Below are 8,736 nucleotides of genomic sequence, written 5' to 3'. Positions count from 1 at the left end.
CCTCAGGTTCTCATCGTCTGTGGAGACAAAAGCAGAAACTTTTTTCGAAAACATCAAATTCTTAAGCCCACACTTTAAAGTCAAAATACCTTTCTTAGCAGTTCCTAGAATCAAATGTCATTCTCCAGTCCAGAACACAAAACACAATCAACATATCATGCATCTGTACACATTTATCTTTTTGAGCTGGATACATTCTATCTGTTGGAGGCCATCAATTCACCCTCCCGCCTCCTGTTTCAGAGGGTGTGCCATCTTAATTCCCCTGTACGTCCCCTACGGCCGGGGACAACCCTGTCTGCTTACCCCTCTTTCTCAGTTGGACTTCCACTTGCTGCCTGCACGGCCTGGAACCAAAACCGAGCTAAGGACGTCAGGATTACACATACCCCAATCCACCCTCAACTTCCGAAGGTGACTTCTCAGTGTTCCCTAGTTCCTGTGTGGACCTCCAAATGCCGCGGCCTGGTCTGCACTCTGTGCACTAGACCCCAGTTTGCGAGCTTCGGGCAAGGGGCTGGAGTTTGAGAATACACACAAAGACAGACAGAGACACGGACTTTCAAACACTGGTACCAAAAGCCCCTCTTTAATAGCACCATGTAGACTTAAATACACTGCAGCCAATGGCCAACAGGTGACAACCCCATCCTCTGATCCTCTAAACTAGGCACAGCTTCTAGTAACTTCAATTAGAAGGTTCTAGGAGGGAAGAGCAGCTGAAGGCCAGGACTCATTAGTCCCAACACCCACTTAGCCCACAATGGCCTTCAACTTGCAATCCTCCAGGCTGTTTCCCAAGTGCTGGTATTAAAGGTGTGTACCAGGGGGGAACCTAGGGCTTCATTCATCCTCATGTATTTATTTTTGTTTATTTATTCTTGGGACAGAGTTTCACTATTTAACCCTCAACAGGCCTGGAACTATGTTCCAGTCTAACCTCAAACTCAGAAATCTGCCTGCGTCTGCTTCCCAAGAGCTAAGCTTAATCAAAGGCATGCGTCACAACACCTGGCTTTACTGTTCTTGTGAGTGGCACCAATCGTCCCAGCAGCTGACTCTCCTTTTGCTCACTCTTCACCCATTCCTAAGTTGGCTGTGTTTTCCACGCCTTTTCCCAAACCCAACCACTTTTTAAGTCACTGACAGCAATTCTTGGTGTCTTAAACACATACCTAACGTCTGTACACCTTTAACACGGCGTGGTTAACAGAGAAGTCCTTGTTGCTCTTCATTCCAGGCCTACTGCCGCGTCTTGGGAATGACACCATTTCCTGCTCCAGATTTATACAGCCTGTGGTCCCCGTTTCTGCTCTACATCACTTGCCCTACCGAGCAATAAAAGGTACTTGTAAGTGCAAACTGTCTGTCTAAGACCCTTTCGCAGACACCAGTGTCTTTAGGATATAGAAGATTCAAACTTTCTAGTGCAGCATAAGATCTTCTGCCCCCTCGGCAAGCCAGAGGCTTTGCTCCATCTCATGCAGGTTCCCCAACAAGTATTCTCACCTTTAGTTCTTTCACTGCTGCCTCCTTGGTCCATGTGGAATTTACCATACAGACTCATTCGCCCTTTAACTTGAGGGCAGCTTCCTTAGTCAGTATTGTGTTCACAGCACATTAGTGTTTACTGGTTAAATTTTCTTTGAAGAGGAATAATCAACCATGAATTTGAGGTTGAGAACATGCACAGTAAGATTATCCCCATATTCTCAAACTGTATGTAGTACCATTAAATGTCCCTCTTTTTATATGTTTAAAGGTTGGGTTTTGCAAATCTAGGAGAACGGATGGGGAGAAAACACTAATTTAGAATCTACCAAGTTTTGTAAGCCCAGCACTAAGCTTAGCTTACCTTCTCTCCAGCATCAAGAACATGAATCTTCAATCTTCAGCACCATCAGCTCAAAGAGAGCAGGGCTTAAAAATTGGGATTATATTACAAAGTAACAGAAATGGCAGTGCCTACCTACAATCCCAGGACTTGAAGCCGAGGCAGCAGGATCACAAGTTCAAGGCTAGCCTGGGTTACATAAGCAGATTTTCCACCCCAAAACAGTAACAAAACACCAAACCTTAAAGAAGTCACAACATGTGAAAGGTTGTAAGATGGAATTGTCTCCGTTGCTCCTCTGGCTTTTTCTAGTCCTCCATCCCTGCTATTTCTAGTTGCACACTGCCCCATCCCCAGGGTCTCACACAAGTGGAGGCTGCACACACTGAGACAGTATTATTTATCTGGCTCTGTGAACAGTGCCCAGAGTTGTGCCATACACAATCTGTACCAATTACAAGGCAGTCCAACCTCACCGAAGGCGGAGAACCCATTTTAGAGGTGAACAGCACATGCAATATCAAGCTATCCCACCACAGAACAGAAGCTGACGACCAATGGCGTTAAGGCAGCCCTGCGATTCAATATAAAATATTTACACCAGCCAGGGTGGCACATACCTCTCCCCCAGCACTTGAGAAGCAGAGGCAGGCACATCTCTGTGAGCTCGAGGCCAGATACATATAGCAAGTTCCAGACCAGCCAGGGCTACATAGTGAAACACTGTCTCAAAAAAACAAAACAAAAACACAATTTATAAAGAGCTTCCATAAATTTCATTAGTTTTCCAAGGACTCTAATCTCCAGAAGTTTAAGTGTCAGGGACCATTGTCCTAAAGATGATAGCAGGGCCGGGTGGTGGTGGCGCACGCCTTTAATCCCAGCACTCAGGAGGCAGAGGCAGGCAGATCTCTGTGAGTTCGAGACCAGCCTGGTCTACAGAGCTAGTGCCAGGACAGGCTCCAAAGCCACAGAGAAACCCTGGGGGGGGGGAGGACAAAAAACAAAGATGATAGCAGGGACCATTGTCCTAAGGATGTTTGCAGAGAGCCCCACACCCCAACTATTTAGAGAATTATTTGTTAACAGAACCCGCCCCACATTCCAACTATCTAGAGAATTGTTTGTTGTTGGAATCACAAAAGCACAAAAGGAACGTTTCTGCTTGCACAGAGAACACTAGGTGTGCTGACTGGTGACCTTTGCTGCCCCGGCAAGGTTCCTTCTTGCCCCTGCTCCCCATCCCAAGCCAAATTCCTCATTCAAGGGCTATATAGCAACCATTACCCTATTTAAGTGAGACCTTGACAACAGAACTTTGCTTGGTCGCCTTCTTCTCTCCCACCCATGATTCTTTCAGGTAGTGCCTCTTCAAGACCCTGAATAACTGGACCTGCTGGACGGGTCAGAGTGGCGCCTGAACAGGGACCTGATGCACGGCCAACTACCAGACGATGAAGGCGCAATCCCGGGATAAGGAAGAAAAGGTTCTGCTGGCTGTAAGACTCGGACAGATCTGTAGGACGAGGTAAGGCGCAGGTTCATTGTCGTCCAATAGACATGGGGACAGTCACTTTCAAAGGAAGAGAAATTCATACAAGAATTTAAACAGTCACTCGGAGAGAGGAGTAAGAGTCACAAAGAGAGATTTAGCTGAATTCTTCTGTTTTATTGTTGAAAAATGCCCCTGGTTGGTGTTGACAGGGCCAGAAATTCACCCTCAGACATGGGGCAGGCATTCGGTAAATAGGATGTGTTTGCTTGCAGACTCAAAAAGGAGTCCCTCAAGACGTGAGAAGTAAGGGTACAATCCACACAGCTACGCCTGCCAAGCAGGCTGGCTGCCAGGGCTAGAGAGCCTATGTCTTAACCCCCTGCCATATGGAGCAGAAGCTGCCAGGCAGGTTTGCTATAAAGGGAACTAGCCTCAGAAAACTGCAGCTTCAGGACAGTAAGAGGAGGTTAAATATGCTTCTTTTCCATTTTATAGTTTTGCTTCTTGGTCAAAAATCTTTAGTTTGTAGGCATATAAATTTATATCCAAGGTAGGTTAATTTCAATACTGTGGTTCTGTAGGAGAGTTTTAAAATCAAAGATTGTAATACATTCAGAGGATTTTAAAATTGTTTAGGCTATCCTGAGTTTTTATTTCTTTCTTATAAAGTTGAGGATTGTTCTTTCGAGGTCTGTGAGAAGTTTTGCTATAACTTTAATAAACATTCACATTAAGTCTGTAGGTGAGTTCTGTGAGGAATGTTGCTATCATTTTAATGGACATTACACTGAATCTGTAGATTGCTTTTTTTTGCTGAGATTGTCATTTTTGCTGTGTTTCTCCTACTTTCCCAAGAAAATAGGATATCTTTTTATTTTCTAATGTCTTAATTTTTTTTTCTTAAAAGAGTTAAAGTTCTTATCATACAAGTTTTTCCATTTTTGTGGCCCGCTCTTGGGTAGGAGTCGAGTTGTCTCAGCTTATGGTCCTTTCCTGCTGCCAGGTGTTGCTTCAGGGTGGACTGCTAAGACTAGAACCTCTTATTAAATTTATCAAGGGCTAGAGTTCTATTCTGACAGATAGTAAAGGTTAAAAATAAAATAAAAAATATTTCCCCTTCACAAGCAGAGATAACAGAACCCAAACTTCTGTCCTGCTTGCTTAGAGTTACTCCAAGATATTTTATGATATTTATGGCTATTTAAAAGGATGGTGTCTCATTTATCCTAGGTGTATAAGAGGTACATTTTGGGTTGTTTTCAGATTCTGGCTATGATAAAGTAATTCTGCTGTAAGCATAGCTGAGCACATGTCCTTATAGTATGGTTGAACAACTTTTGTATTTAGGCCCAAAAGGGGTATTGCTGAGTTTTAAGGTAGATATTTGCCTAATTTTAAAAAATAACCATACTATGATCTAAAAGTGGCTGTGCCAGTTTGCACTTCCAGCAATGGATTTCTTTTCTTTACCCACATTTTAAAAAATTACTTATTTATTTATTATGTATACAATATTCTGTCTGTGTATATGCCTGAAGGCCAGAAGAGGGCGCCAGACCTCTTTACAGATGGTTGTGAGCCACCATGTGGTTGCTGGGAATTGAACTCAGGACCTATGGAAGAGCAGGCAATGCTCTTAACCACTGAGCCATCTCTCCAGCCCCCTATCCACATTTTCTTAAGCATAAATTGTTAGTAATTTTTAATCTTGGCCATTTTTACAAGGATAAGATGAAATCTCAAGAGTTTTGATTTGCATTTCTCTGATGGCTAAAGGATGTTATGTTTGAGCATTTTTAAGTGTCTCTCAGTCATTTTTAAGTTTGTCTGTTGAGAATTTTCAGTTTATGTCTGCAACAAATATTTTTATTGGATTAATTTTTGATAACTAATTTCCTGAGTTCTTCATATATTTTTGGAGTGGGTTTATGATAAGTAAAGCTCTTTTCCCACTCTATAGTCTTGTTATACAAAAGCTTCTCAGTTCAGGAGATCTAATTAATGGTTTCTCCCAATGTTTGTGCCACAGAGGCTGTGTTTAAGATGTGGCAAAGTGTGCTTCTAATCTTTTCTCTGTGAGGTTCAATGTAATTTTATATGCTGAGGCCTTTGACTCATTTAAACTTAAGCTTTGTACATGGAGATGGATGTGGATCTATTTTTATTCTTCTACATGTTGATGTCTAATGAGGCCCAAATCATTAGTTAAAATGCTTCCTTTTTCCATTTTCCTATCTGCAAGGCAGACTTGCAACTTAAAAAGATAGCTTATAAACTTTTAATTAGATATTCAATGGTTAAAGCCCTAGTTATAATATTCTTATGGGAGACTTTGAGCCAATAGGTAAAATTCTTACAAAAAGCAATGAGCCAGTTTCCAATAGAGAGCTTATAAGAGCTGCCAGACAGGTACTCAAGCAGGTGAAGTATAAATCAACAGGTAAAGTATACAATAATCAACAAGTAAAGTATATTAATTATGATTCAGCTATGGCAAATGTGTGTATTAAGTACAAACTTATTCTACAAGTTTTATGAAAAAGCAAAATGCTGCTTATGGCTAAACCTTCCCAGTTTTGCCAGTTAAGATATTAAACTCTTAATTTAGAGCCGTAGCCTGTCTGGTACAAAAGGGCAGGATAAAATCTAGTAGATGGCTTAACAAAATATTGACTATGATCAATGTTTCTTATACTAAACAATAGATTCTTGATAATTTTAAGATTGATTCCTGGACAATTGTGTTTGCTCAATTCAAAGGCCAGAACAATAATCTTTTCCCAGATGATCATTGCTACAATTCACACAACTGTATTTTGCTAATGTTACAGCTAAAAATCCCTTAAAGGATTTTATATTAAATTTTACAAATGGCTCTTCCAATGGAAGAACTGCATATATGGTTAATAATAAGCAGAAATTGTGGAGCGTACCAAGGCTCCTTGAAAGCAACTTATAAAAGTTGCAAACAGATCCTGATGCAAACAGATCTGACATGATGACACCAAGCTGACCTTTACTAAGGCAAGGTAAAAAAAAGCCCTCACAATGCATTATGAAAAAACCTGACCTATATACATTTGGGGTCGAGGATATGTTTATGCTTTTTACACAGAAAGAAAATAAAAGCTGGACCTGATGATGTCGTAGCTACAAACACCCCATAAAGGAGTTCCAAAAACAATTGGAGAGGAATCCTTGATCCAGTTTTCCCTGCCCCAGTGGAGAAGAGTGCCTGATAGCAGGATCTGCTGAGCCACTCTACAGGGTGTCATTCTGCCTCCAGAGAGTCCCAAACAAAGAGATACAGCTGAGATAATTGCCAAGATGTGCTTCAGGTAGCTGAATCTAATGCACCTGCCCTGAAGCACAAATGCTGAGCTGCTTCCAAACCTGGGATGCAGACACAGATGCCCTGCTGAGATGACCTAACCATGGCGACTACAATTTTCTGCAGTTTGAGTTGTTTGCTTTGGAGCTAAGATGCGGACGAAAATCTGACTATTTTAATCTTTGGGAAACAGAACTCATTTTGATTAAAATACTAACCCCTCTTCATTTAGGAAGGCAGCAAACTGGGGTTTGACTGTTGCTCAAAAACTGGAATTGGTGTTTGATAACAACGTCTGTCATTGTATTCTTACTGGAATTGACCTAATATTTGTAACTGCTTATAGATGTTGGGAAAAGTTTGACACATGCTGTAAAGTGTTTGGGTTTAATGCATATATTAAGAATTTTAGATTTTGATCCCTTTACACTGCCCTAATTTTTGGCAGGCAGCACTCGTAATCTTATGTTGGAGAGTAGGCACTTAGGAAGGAGTATATACCATGGGCCAGATTAAAAGGTGAATACTGGGTTTGGAAGGTGCCCTTTCTTCTTATGTCCAGAGATTGAGTCATTGGTGACCAAATTATATCTTTACTCAACCTATATGAGATACCTTTTATTTGAGGAGCTCCAAGGACAGGCAACTTGTGGCAGGACCTTCCCCCCAACCTAAGACAGGGCCCTGGGAACCCTAGGACGGGTAAGGGGGGAAAGACCTGGTCCCCACTCGACCTAAGACAGGGGCCCTCATCGCAGGCCATCATTAAGGGCCAAAATCAAAAATATAAATAAAAAATAACTAATGCTATGCATAAGGCACCCCTCTGTTCCCAGGAGAGGAAAAAATGCTCCACCACTCGAGAAGAGGGTCCCTCCTTGTCCCAGTCCCTTCTCCTCTAGGTCTGACAACGTGGTTAGACTCTGACTTGATGCCCTCCACTTGATAAGCTGCCAACCATAATAAAAGGAAGGGGATACGCCAGGGACCATTGTCCTAAAGATGATAGCAGGGACCATTGTCCTAAGGATGTTTGCAGAGAGCCCCACACCCCAACTATTTAGAGAATTATTTGTTAACAGAACCCGCCCCACATTCCAACTATCTTGAGAATTGTTTGTTGTTGGAATCACAAAAGGAACATTTCAGCTTGCACAGAGAACACTAGGTGTGCTGACTGGTGACCTTTGCTGCCCCAGCAAGGTTTCTTCTTGCTCCTGCCCCCCATCCCAAGCCAAATTCCTCATTCAAGGGCTATATAGCAACCATTACCCTACTAAAGTGAGCCCTTGACAACAAAACTTTGCTTGGTCTCCTTCTTCTCTCCCACCCATGATTCTTTCAGGTAGTGCCTCTTCAAGACCCTGAATAACTGGACCTGCTGGACGGGTCGTTCAAGAACTGCTGCTGGACACTTTAGCAGATGCTAGGGACATAATGATTAGACACATTAAGCTCCATTTTTAATATTCTATCTGCAAACTTTTAGTTTCATAAGTGGGAAGAAGAAATTAATACAATTACTCTAATAGGCAACTTGGGGGGAAGTTGCTACTGACTTTAAGTCTAATCACTTCTCCAAATCATGCCAAAGAGAACAGAAAATGGGCTAGCTGTACATAAACAAAATTACTTTATTTCCAATAATGACAACACACAGTGAAATGAAAACTGTTTAATCACACAAAAACACAATAAAAAGGCCGTAGAAGCATTACATAGTGCAAACACCCAGGTACAGGGCTATTAACTCAGTGGCACTGTAGGAAATTACACAAAGACACATGGAAACACTTCCCTTCGGCCTCCCTAGTAAGCTGCCATTCTTCTCAATCTATTACCCCTCATTGCTACGACTGTACTGGCGACTCCCCAACCGGGATGCCAGGAACTGCCTGTTTCTGCACACCAGCAGAGCATCTTTTGCCACCTACTCAAGTGCACATAAAAAGAATTCCTACACAGCAAGACCTCAGCAAGGACGTTCCATGAGAAAAGGATGTCTGGAGGATAAAAGATAGCATGTGAGCAGAGGACTTACAGTAAGCAACACAGGCTCTGGCAAACAGGCAGCAA

Source organism: Alexandromys fortis, unplaced genomic scaffold (assembly GCF_014885135.2).
Source record: "Alexandromys fortis isolate MF-2015 unplaced genomic scaffold, M_Fortis_MF-2015_v1.1 scaffold_58, whole genome shotgun sequence".
Taxonomy (NCBI): Eukaryota; Metazoa; Chordata; class Mammalia; order Rodentia; family Cricetidae; genus Alexandromys; species Alexandromys fortis.
This window is presented reverse-complemented; position numbering follows the sequence as displayed.